The following is a 20858-nucleotide window of genomic DNA, read 5'->3' as shown; positions in this document are numbered from 1 at the left end:
ACGTCGTCATTTGCTCTACCTATTCGATATTTGCAAACGCTGATGGCTGTATAATATTATCTACTTTCTGTTTACATTACTACATGGTAATACATTAAAATTAGTTAAACGAGACTACCGCCAATGTTTATCAAAATCATCCTTGAATAGAATTACAAATTTCATTCTTTGCGAAAAAATGTATTGAAAGTGTGGAATAAAATTTTTTTATATCAACCTTCGTTCTCGAGAAAATCGACTTTGAACATTTTTGGGGCACTTCGTCATTTGCTCTACCTATTCGATATTTGCAAACGCTGATGGCTGTATAATATTATCTACTTTCTGTTTACATTACTACATGGTAATTCATTAAACTTAGTTAAACGAGACTATCGCCAATGTTTATCAAAATCATCCTTGAATAGAATTACAAATTTCATTCTTCGCGAAAAAATGTATTGAAAGTGTGGAATGAAATTTTTCGATATTCACCTTCGTTCTCGAGAAAATCGACTTTGAATATTTTTGGGGCACGTCGTCATTTCCTCTACCAGTCGATATTTGCAAACGCTGATGGCTGTATAATATTATCTACTTTCTGTTTACATTACTACATGGTAATTCATTAAACTTAGTTAAACGAGACTATCGCCAATGTTTATCAAAATCAAGCTTGAATATGGCTATACATTTTTATTCTTCACGAAAAAATGTACTGAAAGTGTGGAATGAAATTTTTTGATATTCACCTTCGTTCTCGAGAAAATCGACTTTGAACATTTTTGGGGCACGTCGTCATTTGCTCTACCTATTCGATATTTGCAAACGCTGATGGCTGTATAATATTATCTACTTTCTTTTTTCATTACTACATGGTAATTCATTAAACTTAGTTAAACGAGACTATCGCCAATGTTTATCAAAATCAAGCTTGAATATGGCTATACATTTTTATTCTTCACGAAAAAATGTATTGAAAGTGTGGAAAGAAATTTTTTGATATTCACCTTCGTTCTCGAGAAAATTAACTTTAAAAATTTTTGGGGGCACGTCGTCACTTGATCTACTTTCTTTTTACATTACTATATGGTAATTCATTAAATTTAGTTAAACGAGACTATCATCAATGTTTATCAAAATCATCCTTGAATGGAATTACAAATTGCAAATTATTTTTGTCATAACTAACTAGCCATCTGAAAGATGTAATTAAAATCAGCTAAGCTCGAGTCTGAAATTTTTCTTGCAATGGGCGAACTCCGAAGAATAACGTGACTGTATCTCGAAGGACTATTTTTCGTACCACCGTAAATAACGAAGGATTTCGGTGATCCCCGCCTTGTATAATCGCAAGATCGTCTAGCCAGCCCGAAGGATCAAACTTACGATGGCTTTTTGAGTCCCAGAAATGCTCCGGGCTGGGTCGCGTGAACTTTGACCGGCTCGGTCGACGACCATAATTGCAACCCCTGTCGCGATCACGCCACGAAGTTGCTCCTAATTTCAAGGATGCTAATAATTTCGTCCGCGAGTTGCCGCCTCGACCAAGTTTCTCGCGGAATTTCGGAGATAAGGGTGTTAAAGGGAATTAACGCCCCGTTGAGAAATGTTGCTACGGACTATAGAATTTGCTGGACAGACGGAGAATTCTGTAGCCACGATTCGAAAGGATCCACAATCGTCGACGACGGTTATGTTAATTACGATACAACGGAAATTCGGAACAGCTGTTAATCAGGAAACGGTGGAACCTACGTCGTGTAAACTAATTGGGGGGACAAAGAACTAAGATTTAAGAAAATATAATTCGGTTCGAAATTTACTTAATTTTTAGAATTATATTTTCTTTCGTTTGGGAAAACAGCGCGATCTCGAGCCCCGTTGTTGCTAATATTTTACAACACGGCTAACGATCGATCCCGGAACTAATCCTCCCTTGGAAGAAAAAATCCCCGGATTTCGCGAGGATTTACGGTCACCCTTTGCTCAGAAAAACTCGTTTCCGTTATTTTCGCGTTTTACTCTGCGCTTTTCCGCGGTCGAATTAAATTTGTCGGCGAAAGAGAAATTTCGAAAGATTGAAAGGGGACGTAGGAATGGAGGAAAGCAAAAGGAGAGAAAAAAAAAATGGAAACCCAAAGTCGTCGACGGTGGTTGATGGAAACTCATGCGAGCGTGCTTTTTTAACGTAGCTGCGCTCGATGGGAGTTAATCAAAAACAGCCAGACTCCGAATTAAATTCTACTCTATCGATCGACCTATCTAATTCGCGTTGCCATAGGTTCTATGCGCTTAAGAGGAGGTAAAAATATTTTTTCGTTACATTTGTCACGGGGAAATTTACAACAGAGTTAGGGAGACTAAAATGTTTTCACGATCAGAGAGATTAAATGGCGTAAAATACGTTAGTTGCACCGGTAATGAGGCAATGTTAAATTTATATCTCTATGCAAATGCGGTGGCCGCAAGAAGTTATTCAAATGCCCTAATATACGATGCTTCTTTTATGGAGATTAACCAGCACGATACGGGAAGCTGACATAAAGGAACAAAAACGCGTCGTTTGCATATGGAAACGGCCATTTTAAACGATAAAAATTTTTTGCATACTTCGTCGAAGTTCATGAATCTCCGATAAATACGCTTTATTATATGGATTAATTTTTTTTTTTTTTTTTTAGCTCAGTATCAAAAAGCTATATCGCCAGCATACGAGTGACGTGCAGCTATTGTGTTAACGACGTCCCACGCTCGGCCATAACTTTATTATTAAAACGGTTATCGCCAACACGAATCGTTAAAAGCATAATTGCCCCTCTTTAGAAGGACCCCTTTGCGCAAAGAGGGGCGTACCAAGTTGCGTGGAAAAGAGAGGGACGCATCGAATCATCGTTCCCTGCCTGATAAAAAAAAAAAAAAAAAAGAAAGAAAAAAACGGAAGAATCTCGCGACGTACATACAATTAACACGTCTCTTAAGAACAATCCGTCCCCTCCGTTCGTACTCGAGCCTGCTTCGTGTCAACTAGTTCCTTAATTGATCCTTCGATTCCCATCTCCGATTCCGACCTGTTCTCCAGACAATAGGGTCGCGTCGACTTGCTGAAGCGAGAGACTTTATTAACGACGGCAAGCCGAGGCGCGTGGATAAACTTTTACAAAAGCGAGGCCGGAACCGGGTCACCAGTTGGATATACAGAGGGTGGATGAAGACAGGTGGAGTGTAGGGAGTCTATTCGTGCAAGTAGAAAAGCTATATAGTTTTCTGGAGCAGTGGCGCGAGAGGGGAATACACCAGGCTCGAGAATCATCCAAAATAAATTATTTAAAAACTAATGGCGAAGTAATATTAGACATCCTCTAATTCGTGGGACCTACTTCAGAGGTTCTATGAACAATAACAAAAGTTATGATAAATTTTCACATAGTCAATTTAAAATTGCTTGAGAATGTAAAAACAGCACTGTTCTCTCATTTTTCTACTCCAAATTGTTTTCCGTGCGCCTAGGTATTTTAAAATCGTTAAAGAGAATGTTTTTTTAAACTGTGGCGAGTAGAAACTTGGAAGAATTCGTAGGAAGACAGAAAAGGAAAGGAGGATCTACTAGTGGGCTCATCAGTAAGGCTTTCTAGCAGGCCCTGCCTTAGACGACTGAGATATTGGGAAGTCGGTCGAGGAATGTATATACAGGGTGTTCGGCCACCCTTGGGAAAAATTTTAATGGAAGATTCTAGAGGCCAAAATAAGTCGAAAATCAAGAATATCAATTTCTTGACTGACGCTTCATTATAAAGTTATTAACGTTTGAAGTTCCGCCCGTACTGAATTTTTTTCTAGGAAGTGGGTAGGATTTCGGGGGTAGGTCTGTTCATTAAAAATTATTGTAATTGACCCCCGCAACCAAAAATAATTTTTCCAGAACGATTTGAAATTTTTTAAATTTATTGAAAAATTTCACACGTTTTCGAATTTTTTTCTAGAAAGTGGATAGGATTTCGGAGGTATGTCTATTGAGCAAAAATGATTGTAATTGACCCCTCTAGGTAAAAATAATTTCTCTAGAACGATTTGAAATTTTTATCTTTGTCGAAAAATTTAGGCACCTACCCCCTATCGATTTTTCTTAAAAATTCGTTTTTGATTTTTAGTAATTTTATTTGACGCCCTACAGAAAAGTTGTGTAATACTTTTTTGTAGGTACTCATGAGCTCTACTTCAGAAAAAAGTTTCATTGAAATATATTCACTATTGTAGGAATTATGGCTGTTTGAAAATTGGACCATTTTTATGAGGTTTTTCACATTTTACGGGGTCAAGGAACAACTTTTTCAATATTGTTAGAATTTCTACATATTCTTCACCAAAATACGCGTAGTTTGCTTTTTCAAACATTAAAATCGTCCAATCCGTTCAGAAGTTATGACGTTTTAAAGATTCGCATGAAATTTCGAGGAACAATTTCTGGCCTGAAATTAGATTTTCGGTAAGAAATTTTTTTCTCGAAAATGCGTAGGATTTCGGGTGTATGTGTAATGATCAAAAATGATTGCGATCGACTCTTGCAACCGAAAATAATTTTTTTTAAACGATTTGAAATATTTTTTTTTGTGCTAAAAAATTTCAACACCTACCTGATTTTTTTGCTCGAAAGTGGGTAGGATTTCAGGGATATGTCTATTCACCAAAAATGCTTATAATTGACCCCCGCAACCAAAAATAATTTTTCCAGAACGATTAGAAATTTTTGAATTTAATTGTTAATGACTTGTTAACGGAGCCTCCATCAACAAATTGGTATCCTTGATTTTCGTCTTATTTTGGCCTCTAGAATCCCCCATTAAAATTTTTCCCAGGGGTGGCCGAACACCCTGTATAGCAACCGAGGGGCCGGTCGAGCGCTTGTGAGAACACGAGCCCTCTGGTGGCGAGCATGGGAGGCAACGCCAAAAAACTGAAATCATTTGCATTTGGTACTTCTATGTTTGCACTGTAAGCACCGCAGAAGCTTTCTCATCGACAATTATAATTTATCGAAGAAACAAAGTTAGTACTATGTTTCAAGTATCTTTGAGATTAACAATTTTTTAAATTGTTTAAAAATTCTTAGAGATATGTTTAAACAACGGACTAGCATTTGTCCATGTTTTGATCTAATTCCAAGCGTTGCTTCAAAACGTGTCCGATTTCGTGCGGAATGACCTTATTCGAAACAACTCGACAAACATTTTCGAAACACGTACCAACGTGGTTAAGGACACGCTCGAATAATTCTGGAACGTGGTTAGATACACGTTCAAATGGTGTTCCAATGCGCTGAAAATTTGATTTATTCGGAAAGTGTACACCTAACGATGTTGGAACATCTGTCGATATGTTTACAAAACCACACGAATATCTTTTAACGCTTTGACTGCCGTGTTGGTCGCTGGTGACCAACGTACAGTGGTACAAATTGGCCAAATCAGCGTTAAGAAGTTCTTGATTAAGTTCTCTAGTTCAATTTCTTCTAGTCGATATCGTTGAATTTCTATTTTAATTTCTTCATTGGTGATTTTCTCTCTAGAAAAACTTGTGTTCATTAATGTTGGGTTTATTGTGTTTTCGGTTGCTGTCGTTACGTTAAAGTGTGTAGAAGGTTCAATAAACACAATTCATTAAGTTCAATCCACTTCTGGATTTGTCTGTTTCTTGTTAGATCTAGATGATCCCCACATATGATTGCGACCATTGAAATCCTCTAAGATGACATGTAATCAGGGTAACTGGCCAAATCATGTAATTCTTGAGTGGAAACATGTTTAGAATTTAGAATTTAACTACTGTTTCTAAATCAGTGCTGAGATAGATTTATTCCATTTTCAACAAATGTGAAACTCTGAACACTTTTAGCTTTGAGAATGTTGGTTTTTAAAATTGGTTTCTTGCAAACATATAATATTTGATGATTCTTCTACAACGAGGATGTCAAGATTTTATCTATGAGAATAAATTCCATTTATTTCCATAAATAAATTTTCATTGTATGGTATCTGTTGTGTATTCACCAAGGTATTTGGTAATATATAAAACTTTATTGTAGTATTAAGCTACTTAAAACTAATTTTGCCCAATGACGTTCCATTACACGGTTGCACATCTACAATTTTTTTGCACACACACACACAGTACATTTGGTTAACAAACTCCCTGATACATTGCATCCCTCCATTTTAATTCACACGAATAAACCTTGTTACCTTCGTAACTTAAAATTAAAGTGTCTAAATACTTCAGGGAATTCTTCAGAAACTTCAACTATTTCTGGGTCTAATTTAAAAACTGACTCTGTATGGACTTTACCTAAATTCAATCTTTTATCCAGTCATGCCTGACTAGTTCCATTTGCATTTATCGCTAGCAAGTCACGCATCTCACTTTACCATACCTAACAGCTACTTCAAATGTGCCTAAATGTACCATTCTTTTGCCAGAATAGCTCTTCGAAACAACTTTGCTATCAAAGTTCTAGAATTAGAATAGTCTAATTCCTATTCTACATTTTTACTTTCAACTAACTTAATGGTACTTGGCTCCATGCTCCTATCGCTTAGACAATTTTCTATTACCAAACTCGTCGGCTTCTCGAACAAAATGGCGAGACTGATTCTTTGTGAAAATCTTGGCTAAATGCTTTAACTTGTTACAATTTTTATATTTATATTGCTTATACTTACAAGCTTTAAAATCATCAGCAAAACCAGCACATGCAGACCATTTCTTAGAGTCTCTACCGATGCCTGCATCCACTGCTTTTGCTGCTTTTGGTACAATACTGGAACGCCAATTTAGCCATTGTCCTCTTAAAATTCAATCTTTATTGTGCTCGAACCTTGACAATTCGACTTGCAAAGCCATTCTCGACACTCTACTTGCACAAAATTACGCGCAATATGAAACACCGCCACGTGATCACATAACCTCAACCGAACGCTTTCTAAAAATCACGTTTCTATTCGTCGTCAATTTCTGTCGTTTGTTACGTCGTCGTAATTTATGTCAATTATATTCACCAATAGATTCGGTAGTATAAAAAAACTTTATTATAGTATTAAAATACTTAAAAATTAACTTTCTACGATAACGATCTGCTACGCAGTTGCTGTACATCCCTACGGTCAACGGTCTATCTGCGCACGCACCCACGCACGGTATAATCGATCGATAAACGTATCGATACATCGCAGTGTCGTAAATTCAAATTGAATTCTATACTTTTAAATATCAGTACGTTCCTTTTAAGAAGATAGTCTTTGGAAAATAAAGGAAATGATGTGTCAATATGTCCAAACTTTGAAGTTTGGCATAGAATTGTATGATTAAGAATTCCATGGATCACATTCTTTCTATTGTTCCCTTATTCTATAACATGTTAGTTTTGATTTAAACAAAAGATTGTCTCTTTATGTGTCGAATGTGATATTATGTTATTCCTTAGTAAAAAATTTTACGCCCCAAAAATGTCCCTAAAATCGTGTTATTCATAACGATTAAAACATAGTTGAATTCCAGATTTTCGATTTACTTTCGTACAGTAAATTACTCTCTGCTCACTCGTAATACCCAATCCCATTCACACTGTGTATAACACAGTTACGAGTTCTGCGTATATATACATACATACTTCAATGTGACAACACTCGCGAGGCGTAGAAACGGAATGAAACGAGCGCTGACACGGATTTCCCGATTTTCATTATACCACGAACCGATTGGTTCAAGCGTGATCCGGTTTCGTGTTTGCAAGACAGCTGCGTGTATCAGTCCACTGATAGCCACCATTCTGTCGGTTCGGTGATTTTTATTCACGCTTCACGAATATATTCAAACAATTCGATTGTTTGTCCGTTAAATCGTTCAAGGCTACCGTTTACGTTTCGCCAATCGTTTTTTCGTTAAATACGAATATTTTAAGTTCGATTACAAAACAAACGAAGCGTTTAATCACATCGTCTCGTTGGATGTACAGTAGCGGACAAAAATATAAGACACTTTGCATATTTCGGTACGACGTATTCAAATGAAACGAAAATTGAAATCAATTCGTAGAATAGTTTTTCTCGAATAATTTTTTGAAACAGCGATCGAGGTATATATGTAGGTCCCTTAAAATTGCGTGGCTTCGATCACCACAATCCGGATAAGGGTTGAAAGAGCAAAAGCCAACGCAGGAGGGGGAAGGGGGAGAAATAAGGGTCTATCGAGCCAAATTGCCCGGAATTGCATATTTAAAACGACCATCTCTCCTAACGACGTCGTGTTTTAATTCTAACGATAACTTTCGAATAATACGAGGCGTCGCGACGTCGCCGTGGAACGTTGACAAAATGGCTTCATAATCGCGCCGTGGAACAGCGTCGCAATTAATCGAGACGTTATCTGGATCTTGCACAAACAGTGCTACTTCTTCCAAGCTTCGAAGGATTATTTTAGAGGCCGTTCGGTTTTTATCTTCTACGTTTTAGCGTGGTTCTCGAGGCTCTTTAGTCCTGGAGCGACCCACAGACCACGACAAAAAAATATTATGGACGATAAAAAAGGAAAGTAATGGCTGTGCTGTGTCTATCAACGGATCGACTCCAAATTCGTGGTGAAAAATTAACTTGTTAATGGGTGTTATAAACCACGGCGAGAATGCGTCGTTAAATCCGCAGAAATCACGTTTCACGGTCTTTTCGGTCGCGTAAAACGACAGAATCTTGATTTTCGGAGGCGCGCTGCTGGCGCCTCAAGAATAGCACCAAGGTAATCTCCGATCAGATTCGTAATGGTTTCCAAGTGCACTCCGAAAAACCTGTGATCGCCTTAAAAATGTGAATGAGTCGAATGTAGGCCAGCTGAATCACAGGACCAGAGAGGGATTGGCTCGGTGCTTCCTTTATTCGCGAAGGAAGTCTTCGAATGAACCGAACGTGGGCCTTCTTATCTCTATCTGTGTCTCGACATTAAAGTAAAAGTTGTTTAGTTTCGTTTTTCATCTAAAATCGACAGCCTCGTCGAGTCTTTCGTTAATTCGGACGAGCAGTTTGTTATATGAAATTCACAATTTTGACACTCGTTCGCGCCACGCTGTCATGGTTTTTCGACACGCAATCCTTCAACCTTTGAACGATGGAATTAAATTGTCCAAGGTTTCTCGCGTTCCGTCGCGACTCATCTGCTCGTTATTTACCTACATTACGTAATAATTTCATCTGTTTGTAACGAGCGGTCTTCAGCGTGGCGTAACAATAATTCACCATTAATAAAATCAAGGTTGTTTGCATACTTCGCCATGTGTAATTTTCGTAATTGCAGCGTTGCGCGATTGTAACGATCAGCATTTCAATTCGTCGTTGATTCTACGCGAAATCGTTAAATTAATATTGCGCGCCGGCGCTCATTGTTCGCGCGCGGAGAAAAGAAAAAAGAAAAAACATATTTTTATCGTGCATCGGGAATTTAATTTTAATTCGAAACGTTCGAAAGCTCGGTTATTTCACTGTTAACGAGTTCCACCTAGGTTTAAGGCTGTAAGAACCGTGTTTCTTATTTTTTAAAGTTGCGGTACACAATTTTCGAAATAGAATCCAGGATAATTATAAATAATAGCAAGATTAAGAGATTCGAGATGTTTTTCCTTGCAGAAATGAAAATCTCTGACGTTCATTAATATCGTATACGCGTGTTACGGTTCAGAAATACTCTCTTATTCTTACTTGTCACGTTTCCGTTGAAACTTCCCTTCTTAATAAGAAAAGTCGAACATCGCTCGTTTCGTTTTTATCCGCGATGAGAAATTACTTTGTATTCGTTTCTGTGTTCACTTCCGCGCGGATATTTTCATTAGCTAACTAAATTTGCAGCCGCCTCGGAACCATTCGTCGTTCCCCTGCTAATTGCGATAATAACATTTCATAAAAATATACTTTGTTACAAATCCTACTTTGCAATACAGTCGAATCAGAGAACGATCGACACTAGAACTTAAATAAACCAAAGTGCTCAAAATGACGTAATTGCTGATGAAAATAGTAAAAAATGTACTCGACTGAATTTTGTCAAGTGTCTATCGTTTTAATTACTTTGGTAGAAATAAATACACCATAATTGGATGGCAAACTGCAAATGCGAATGAATGAATAAGGAATAGAAATAATAAGGTCACAGACGAAGGAAGCTTAGAATTTGGTAGTACGACAGAATAAAATTTAAATAAAGGCTCACAGGTCTTTGTAAAATGCATAGAAAGTGGATTACGTAAATAAGAGTCTCGGAGCAGAGGTAACGAAAGAGCAACTAGAATATTGAAACGGTATTACACGATCAGACCGACGAAAAGTATAGGAAAAGCCAAGACTTGAATTGTAGTTAAGAATATCTTTGATCATTCAAAAGAAGCCTGTCCATCGGGTGTGTAATATTCAAACGCATTAAATGTCGCGAGGCAGAGTATCAGCTTGTCCATTCAGTCGGCAGGGTAAATGGAACTGTCATTTTCTCCATTTCCTGGTGTCGTCCGACATTCTTTAATCTGCTCGAAAAGGGAGAACGCATTTAAGGGAGACGACAAGATGAATCATTTCTTTCTCGCGTGGAAATTACACGAACGTCCCTTTTGGTCCCCCGGGTATAATACTATCCTCCAGAATTTCTTCGATAACAGTATGTTTCGCAATATTCAATTCCAAATTCTGACAATTTTTATTTCGCTCGAAACGATACTTTCAACCCCAATCGTCTGTATGAAAACACATATTTCAATTATCTCTTTCAATAATTTTATCGTAATCAAGTAACCTATATTTGAATGAAAACGGTAGAAGACACCGTATGTAAATCACAAACACACAGATTCCGAATGTTATATTAATTACTCCAAATATGGACGATAAATCAATGATCGAAAATATGATACAGCTAATATCGTGTAATTATAACTTAACTCATACAAAAGAGGCAATTAAATATTATCGTACACACTTTGGAAGCGAAGAATATCTGATCTGTTTATTTTCCGTGTCAAACTATTAATTATAAGAAAACGACGATCGATGGTGTTCGCCAAAGGGGAATAATGGAAACGTCGGCCGTCTTTAATTCTTACTACTTTCGCGAAGTCACTGCTTAAAGCGAGATAAATTCTTTTTCTTCGTCCGGGAGGAAATCCGCTCGGGAGGAAAGAATTCAATCGAGTCGTTCCGAGCGGGTTTACTTAACTGAAAGCGCGATTAGATTCGAGATCAATGGTGACTCGAATGATGGTTCCTTCTCCTTGAAGAAAATGGCGTGAAGGTCTTCGAGAATGTTTATCCTAACGATACGCCATCTTCGAACGGCTTACGAGTGCCAGATTAAACAGGGTGTTCGGCGACACCTGGCAAAAATTTGAATGGGAGATTCTAGATGGCAAAATAAAACGAAAATCAAGAACATCAATTTCTTGACTGAGACTTCGTTAAAAAGTTATTAAAAAATTAAATTAAAAACTTCCAAATCATTCTAGAAAAATTATTTTTGGTTGCGGGGGTCAATTATAATCATTTTTTGTGAATAGAGATACCCCTGAAATCCTAACCATTTTCGAGAAAAAAATTCATTATTGGAAATATAATGTCTGACCATAACTGTCTGTTACCCTGAAAATTAAAAAGTTTCAAATCCTTCTGGAAAAAATATTTTCGGTTGTAGGGGCAAATTACAATCAGTTTTGGTGAAGAGACATACCCCAAAAATACTACGCATTTTCGAGAAAAAAATTCAGAAATGTGGACAAATTTTTCAACGAAAATGAAAAGTTTTAAATCGTTCTGGAAAAATTATTTTCGGTTGCAGGGGTCAATTACAATCGTTTCTGGTGAATAGACATACCTCCGAAATCCTGCGCATTTTCGAGAAAAAAATTTAGTACAGGCGAAATTTTAAACGTTAATAACTTTTTAACGAGGCCTCCATCGACAAATTGGTATTCTTGACTTTCGTCCTATTTTGGCCTTTAGAATCTCCCATTAGAATTTTTCCCAGGGATGGCCGAACACTCTGGATACTTGAAACAACAAAAGAAAGAAAAATAGCCATTTGAGACCGTTGATGACTCGAAACCAAGGCCACAAAACGTTAAAAAGAACGTTTATTCATTCTCAAAACAACGAGAATACCATGTCGAGTATTCTCTATAAATCAAGTTTTAGTCCACCGTTTTTGTCTCTTCGTAGACAACATTTTGACTACCCTAGGACCCGCTTGGAAATCAACGACCTCACAGTGTCGTTCCGTGATTTTACAGACCGGATATTTCCCTGGGCAGAGAAGCGAAACGGACAGCTTTTCGAATATCAAAGAAAATTAACAGGACGAAGTTTGTCAGGGACCCGGTTGGGTCTTTCTCTCTGAAATATTTACGTTCCGCGAGAAAACACGCGAAATATAGGATATTTCAAGCGGATGTCAGTCATTGTACACGTTTCGCCAGATTTACGAACGCTTCTACGCGACCCTACGAGCTCAACTCGACCGTGACAAGATCTTTACCGACGTAGCAAATTCGACTTTCGCGTAGCAAACTTACGCGTACGACGCCATGTTAGCGTGGCGACCTTATAAATAAAAGATTCGAAAAACAAATCGCCCCGTGGGCAAATTTTCGCTAAGCGTCGACGGGCGCGTTTAAAGAGTCGAACTCGCCGCTATAGCGATTCCCAAGGCCTCCTTGATCCGTGACTGTACTCAATCTTCTTCCCAAGGTGGCTCCCTTCAGGGTCGAAACGTACAATCGTAACTACTTCCACGAAGTCTGAGAATAACCCCTGGTCGTCGGGAATAATCGATTAACGGGAAGGGAAGTTTCAAGTTCAATATTACGGGAACTTAAAGTTCCACGTTATTTATAGACCCTCGTGATCAGATTAATCTGTCCGCGAGGTAGGGCGAAAAAAAAAAAAAATAAAATTGCTTTGACCACCATGTGCACACATACGTATCGTACGCGCCGACAAACTTTTTGCCACTTTCGAACACAATGGCGAATAATGTGCTCCTTTCTCCGCGGAACAAAGAGATTTGATTTTCTAGAGGCTATTCGGGCGCTTGGCCGCGTGTCCATTTTTCATAAATACGTTGTTTTGATACCCTTTCGACGACCAACTACGACGACGGTAATCTCGTGAATGCAGTCGCGGTGATTCTCGTGTCTCCGTCGAATGGAAATTTCGCTCCAGGAAAGAAAATACTATCCCGTTGCTCAAGAACTCGATTACTATGCACCATCGAACGGGGAAAATTTGTTTTCTGTCACGAACGAAAATTGCTTCTTAGGAATAATTCGATTATTAATTCATGATCTTCGTCACTTACGACACGAAAGAAGAGAATTTCGATTTTCTGGCAGGGTAGATCTCTTTTACGTTCTTTTTGCTGTTGATCCTGATGGGGATGGTTTGAGAATTGATTACTATCGTTCACCAGAGTTTACAAAGTGTTTCATAAGGACAGAAATCTCAGGAAACATTTTTAATTTTTAATTTCATTTTTTGAATGAATTCTTCGGGAAAGAGATTATTAATCAAATTAATTAGTGGTTATTAAAATGTAAATAATAAACAAAATTCGTATAAATACAATTTGACTTGATATTTAGAAATATAGTTGCAAAGAAGCGTCATCGTTCGCGAGCATCAACGAATCAAGTAGTAATAACGAATAATAGTCAGACGTCGAATAAATCGTCTACAATTTTGAAATTTTACTTTATCAGATACCTAGCTTTGTATGAAAATATAGTGTTCCACATTTTATACTCGTCTTTGATCAAAGAAGATTGCAATAGAACACATTGTGCATAAGCATCAACGAACCAAGTAGTAATGACGAATAATGGTCAGCCGCCGAACAAATCGTCTACAATTTTCAAATGTCACTTTCTCAAGTACGTAGCTTTGTATGAAAATATAGTAATCTACATTTCATACCTGTTTTTGATCGAAGAAAGTTGCAAAAGAACAGCATTGTGCATAAGCATCGAGAAATCAAGTAGTAATGACGAATCATGGTCAGACGTCGAACAAATTGTCTACAATTTTAAAATCATACTTTCTCAAGTACGTAGCTTTGTATGAAAATATAGTAATCTACATTTTATACTCGTCTTTAATCCAAGAAAGTTGCAATAGAACACATTGTGCATAAACATCAACGAACCAAGTAGTAATGACGAATAATGGTCAGTCGTCGAACAAATCGTCTACAATTTTGAAATTTTACTTTATCAGATACCTAGCTTTGTATGAAAATATAGTGTTCCACATTTTATACTCGTCTTTGATCAAAGAAGATTGCAATAGAACACATTGTGCATAAACATCAACGAACCAAGTAGTAATGACGAATAATGGTCAGACGTCGAACAAATCGTCTACAATTTTCAAATGTCACTTTCTCAAGTACGTAGCTTTGTATGAAAATATAGTAATCTACATTTCATACCTGTTTTTGATCGAAGAAAGTTGCAAAAGAACAGCATTGTGCATAAGCATCGAGAAATCAAGTAGTAATGACGAATCATGGTCAGACGTCGAACAAATTGTCTACAATTTTAAAATCATACTTTCTCAAGTACGTAGCTTTGTATGAAAATATAGTAATCTACATTTTATACTCGTCTTTAATCCAAGAAAGTTGCAATAGAACACATTGTGCATAAACATCAACGAACCAAGTAGTAATGACGAATAATGGTCAGTCGTCGAACAAATCGTCTACAATTTTGAAATTTTACTTTATCAGATACCTAGCTTTGTATGAAAATATAGTGTTCCACATTTTATACTCGTCTTTGATCAAAGAAGATTGCAATAGAACACATTGTGCATAAACATCAACGAACCAAGTAGTAATGACGAATAATGGTCAGACGTCGAACAAATCGTCTACAATTTTCAAATGTCACTTTCTCAAGTACGTAGCTTTGTATGAAAATATAGTAATCTACATTTCATACCTGTTTTTGATCGAAGAAAGTTGCAAAAGAACAGCATTGTGCATAAGCATCGAGAAATCAAGTAGTAATGACGAATCATGGTCAGACGTCGAACAAATTGTCTACAATTTTAAAATCATACTTTCTCAAGTACGTAGCTTTGTATGAAAATATAGTAATCTACATTTTATACTCGTCTTTAATCCAAGAAAGTTGCAATAGAACACATTGTGCATAAACATCAACGAACCAAGTAGTAATGACGAATAATGGTCAGTCGTCGAACAAATCGTCTACAATTTTGAAATTTTACTTTATCAGATACCTAGCTTTGTATGAAAATATAGTGTTCCACATTTTATACTCGTCTTTGATCAAAGAAGATTGCAATAGAACACATTGTGCATAAACATCAACGAACCAAGTAGTAATGACGAATAATGGTCAGAAGTCGAACAAATCGTCTACAATTTTCAAATGTCACTTTCTCAAGTACGTAGCTTTGTATGAAAATATAGTAATCTACATTTTATACTCGTCTTTAATCCAAGAAAGTTGCAAAAGAACAGCATTGTGCATAAGCATCGAGGAATCAAGTAGTAATGACGAATAATGGTCAGTCGTCGAACAAATCGTCTACAATTTTGAAATTTTACTTTATCAGATACCTAGCTTTGTATGAAAATATAGTGTTCCACATTTTATACTCGTCTTTGATTAAAGAAGATTGCAATAGAACACATTGTGCATAAGCATCAACGAACGAAGTAGTAATGACGAATAATGGTCAGAAGTCGAACAAATCGTCTACAATTTTCAAATGTCACTTTCTCAAGTACGTAGCTTTGTATGAAAATATAATAATCTACATTTTATACTCGTCTTTAATCCAAGAAAGTTGCAATAGAACAGCATTGTATATAAGCACCAAAGAATCAACTGGAAATAATGAATAATGGTTAGACGTCGAACAAATTGTCTACAATTTTAAAATCATACTTTCTCAAGTACGTAGCTTTGTATGAAAATATAGTAATCTACATTTTATACTCGTCTTTGATCAAAGAAGATTGCAATAGAACACATTGTGCATAAGCATCAACGAACCAAGTAGTAATGACGAATAATGGTCAGTCGTCGAACAAATCGTCTACAATTTTGAAATTTTACTTTATCATATACCTAGCTTTGTATGAAAATATAGTGTTCCACATTTTATACTCGTCTTTGATCAAAGAAGATTGCAATAGAACACATTGTGCATAAGCATCAACGAACCAAGTAGTAATGACGAATAATGGTCAGACGTCGAACAAATCGTCTACAATTTTCAAATGTCACTTTCTCAAGTACGTAGCTTTGTATGAAAATATAGTAATCTACATTTTATACTCGTCTTTAATCCAAGAAAGTTGCAAAAGAACAGCATTGTGCATAAGCATCGAGGAATCAAGTAGTAATGACGAATAATGGTCAGATGTCGAACAAATCGTCTACAATTTTCACATATCACTTTCTCAAACACGAAGCTTTGTATGAAAATATAGTAATCTACATTTTATACTCGTCTTTGATCAAAGAAGATTGCAATAGAACACATTGTGCATAAGCATCAACGAACCAAGTAGTAATGACGAATAATGGTCGGACGTCGAACAAATCGTCTACAATTTTGAAATTTTACTTTCTCAGATACCTAGCTCTATATGAAAACATAGTATTCTACATTTTATACTTGTTTTTAATCGAAGAATAATCCTATATTAAACGAGTGTTTAAAAAAAACACATTTAATGGTTCATATATTTGTCAAGACTCTTTGTAATAAGTAATTCAGGAAGTAATGGAGGATCTTTAAATTAAATTTGAGGAGCTCATAACATACTAACTAATTCTATAATGGAGGATACATTTTCTATACGGAAACGTTTGGAAATTGTAAAAACATCGCCCTTTAATTGATATAAATTTTCAGTTATAGTTGCAGTTATTCGAAACAAAGTATATTCTGACCATTCGATGAATTTTGACTCGTCCACTAGTATATTTTTAAATGTACATTGAAATTTCCATAAAAAGGCCGGAAAACGAATTTATAAGCCTAATGTAACAGTTTGTACATAGCAGAGTCGATTAGGGAAACGGCGAACGTGACTGTGTAATCATCGTTGTTCGTGGAAAGGGCCAGAGGTGTTTGCAGCTAAATTACGCGAGTCCTTGGGTGGACAGAAAAGACTGGGAAAACGGATTTAACGACACGTCGGGTAGCGACAATTTCAAGGGAGGGGGCTCAACCGAGCGTGACAGTTTGCAGGTTTACGTACATCGACGGGTGACAAAACGGAGCACGGACGGTCACGCAGACGTGTGGACGCGTAATGTTTGCCTGTTTAGAGGGACGTGTACACACCGACAACGATTTCACTGTGTAAAATAGCCTCGGGCTGTGTTTCGCAAAACGGATGGCGTTCATTAAACGACGCACCTCGCCCCGATGTCTTGTATCCGATCTCTACGTGTTCTCGCAAATGAACCCAAGACAAACAACGCTCCTTCGAAACGTTTTTGCCGGCTGTTGATTCATTTCCTCGCGACGGAACGTTCGTTATCCGAGTCCCTAATCTCCGAACACAATGGAACGCGAATGGATTCACGGCACGGAAACAAGACAGGGGAATTATTCGTTAATTACACGGGGAGAATCCTGACCGTAGCATTTCGATTTCAACGATCTTTCGCGATACAAACTATAAATAATACAGTATGCACACGTTCCTCCCAAACCACGGATACCACTAATTTATTCAATAAATAATCCCCGGCGCTCTCGTTAATGACATACGCCTTCGCATATTCGCATAATTAATTCACAAAACGAGGACGCCACGTGTAAACGTTACGCGATAACGTTCACCTCCATTGCGCTCCCCTTATTCTTCGTTCCTCGCCTGTATTTGTTTGCTATTCTCGCTACGTTCCGGTAAACCATGAAAATCTACCAAGGAACATGGATGTACGATAACCGTAAAAGATAAAAATAAATAGAAACCGTAATACCAATAATGGTTTTTTTAACTTTATTATAGATATTAACCTTCAACTGGTATCGTTGGGTACTCGAAATATTTATTTGTAACCAGTATTATGAATTTTATTCCGTGTAACGATTTACGTAAAGTAAGAACAATTGTGCATGGAAGTTAACTGCTTTTTATTTTTTAAAGAAACAATAAAGTCGAAGTTTAGAAAATGGCCGTTCTGCTCCACATATTTCTAACGATACTATAAATTGCCTATTTTTATTTACGACGATACTCGAATGAATCGTTTTCTTAAACATAAGAGTTGTTTATTAAATTCAAATTACTTTAATTACTGATTTGATATACCGTATATTTTGAGGATGTACGAGTATAATAAAATTTAAGTTTCAATCAATAGCACTGTATCGATTGGGCTTGAAAAATCGAAGTTTAGAAAATGGCCGTTCTGTTCCACATACTCCTAACGATGTTATAAATTGCATATTCTTATTTACGACGATATTTACATTAATCACTGATTTGATGTATTGTATATTTTGAGGATATACGAGTATAATAAATTTTAAGTTTCAACAAATAGCATTGTATCGATTGTGTTTGAAAAATCGAAGTTTAGAAAATGGCCGTTCTGCTCCATATATTCCTAACGATACTATAAATTGCATATTTCTATTTACGACGATACTCGAATGAATTGTTTTCGTAAATGTAAGAGTTGTTTATTAAATTCAATTTACATTAATCACTGATTTGATATACCGTATATTTTGAGGATGTACAAGTATAATAAATTTTAAGTTACAACCAATAGCACTGTATCGATTGGGCTTGAAAAGTTGAAGTTTAGAAAATGGCCGTTCTGCTCCATATATTCCTAACGATACTATAAATTGCATATTTTTATTTACGACGACACTCGAATGAATTGTTTTCTTAAATGTAAGAGTTGTTTATTAAATTCAATTTACTTTAATCACTGATTTGATGTACCGTATATTTTGAGGATATACGAGTATAATAAAATTTAAGTAACAACCAATAGCACTGTATCAATTGTGCTTGAAAAATCGAAGTTTAGAAAATGGCCGTTCTGCTCCATATATTCCGAACGATACTATAAATTGCATATTTCTATTTACGACGATACTCGAATGAATTGTTTTCGTAAATGTAAGAGTTGTTTATTAAATTCAATTTACATTAATCACTAATTTGATATACCGTATATTTTGAGGATATACGAGTATAATAAAATTTAAGTAACAACCAATAGCACTGTATCAATTGTGCTTGAAAAATCAAAGTTTAAAAAATGGCCGTTCTGCTCCATATATTCCGAACGATACTATAAATTGCATATTTTTATTTACGACGATACTCGAATGAATTGTTTCCGTAAATGTAAGAGTTGTTTATTAAATTCAATTTACATTAATCATAAATTTGATATACCGTATATTTTGAGGATGTACGCGTATAATAAATTTTAAGTTTCAACAAATAGCACTGTATCGATTGGGCTTGAAAAGTAACCATTTCCACCCCGTGTCCACTCAACTTCGTCCCAACTATACTTGCATCGTTTGTAAATTATAGTCTCAAGAGCCGTTTGCTTCATTTAATTAAAATTGTACATTGGGTATTCTTAGAAAGTTCTCCTCGATCCATTGTTTTATTTTATTCTTTTGTTGGCGTGGAAACAGAACGTGAGAGGAAAAAGCGTAAACTACCGGTCGTTCATGAATTTCTAAGAAGATTATGACAAAACGAACTATACAAGAATGGTTTACATTCTCTTAACCTCTTTTCTACTATTTTTAGAATTATTTCTAGAATATTTTCTCAAAAATTAGCGACCTCATTGAAAATTGTTCCAATTAATCTAATTAATTGCATACGTGACCCAAGAGCCGACGGAACCTGTCCAAATTCGTTTGACTCTATAATTCTACTAATTAATAATTACTTTAATTGAAAACATCTAGCGGCGTACTCTTTTCTTTTTTTATCTTATTCTCTATTTAGAAAACAAATCTCTTCGACGAGGGAAAAGATTTCTTTGTTCGTCGCGTGTTTTTATCGCCCCCTAGAAGAGACATAAAACGCCGTGACATAATTCAGCCTGATGACGTAATTTATTATGTCGAAACGATAAATATTCATCGAAATTACAATCGACCCAGTCTTTCTTTATTATTTACGCTGTCATCGTGATCGCCATTACAAGCCAACCGGAAAATAGATTACGTCAAATAATTTAAATCTTTCGAATCGAACGCGCTCCTTTGCGACTTAGGCGAACGAATGGGCGCAAAAACCACGCTTCGCAGCCAGCGACGAAAAGTTTCATTATCGTCGTAAAATGTCGCGCGTTGATTTATCATCGACCAAACGACGTATTTTCAATTTTTTCCTATTGCTCGCTCTGCGAGTCGTTTCTTGCATTTCAGCTGGAACGAAGGAAAAGAGGAACGAAATTAAAGTAACAATCAGCGAAATTTAATTTATGCGTTACCCTTTGATCCATTCACGGAATTAACGAAGACAACGTGAATTACACAGAATGCAAATAAAAATTTAATAAAACAATTTCACCATAAATTTAAGTACCACGAAGATAACGACAATAGACATTTTTGTAATTCGCCCATATTTACGAACAATTTCAAAACCATGGTATCGTATTTAAGAGCGAAAATTAACGAAATGTATTTCTGAAAGTAAAAATTAATGAAGAGTTTTATGAGTCTATTTTAATCTGTAATTATTCCTTTATATATGATGTTTGAGTCTCATTAAAAGTTTCAAGATCCGCGAAGACGTCAAGAGTAATTAAGACTTTC

At 36.3% G+C, this 20858-nt stretch overlaps 1 protein-coding gene across 4 annotated transcripts in view; it reads right to left on the bottom strand.

Moving 5' to 3' along the window:
* The window catches only part of Wake (ankyrin repeat and fibronectin type III domain containing protein wide awake), a 225862-nt gene that overhangs the window by 133871 nt on the left and 71133 nt on the right, over window positions 1-20858 (bottom strand). The gene's annotated exons all lie outside the window — the stretch shown is intronic.

This window comes from Colletes latitarsis, chromosome 7 (genome assembly GCF_051014445.1).
Source record: "Colletes latitarsis isolate SP2378_abdomen chromosome 7, iyColLati1, whole genome shotgun sequence".
In the NCBI taxonomy this organism is placed as follows: Eukaryota; Metazoa; Arthropoda; class Insecta; order Hymenoptera; family Colletidae; genus Colletes; species Colletes latitarsis.
This window is presented reverse-complemented; position numbering and strand designations above follow the sequence as displayed.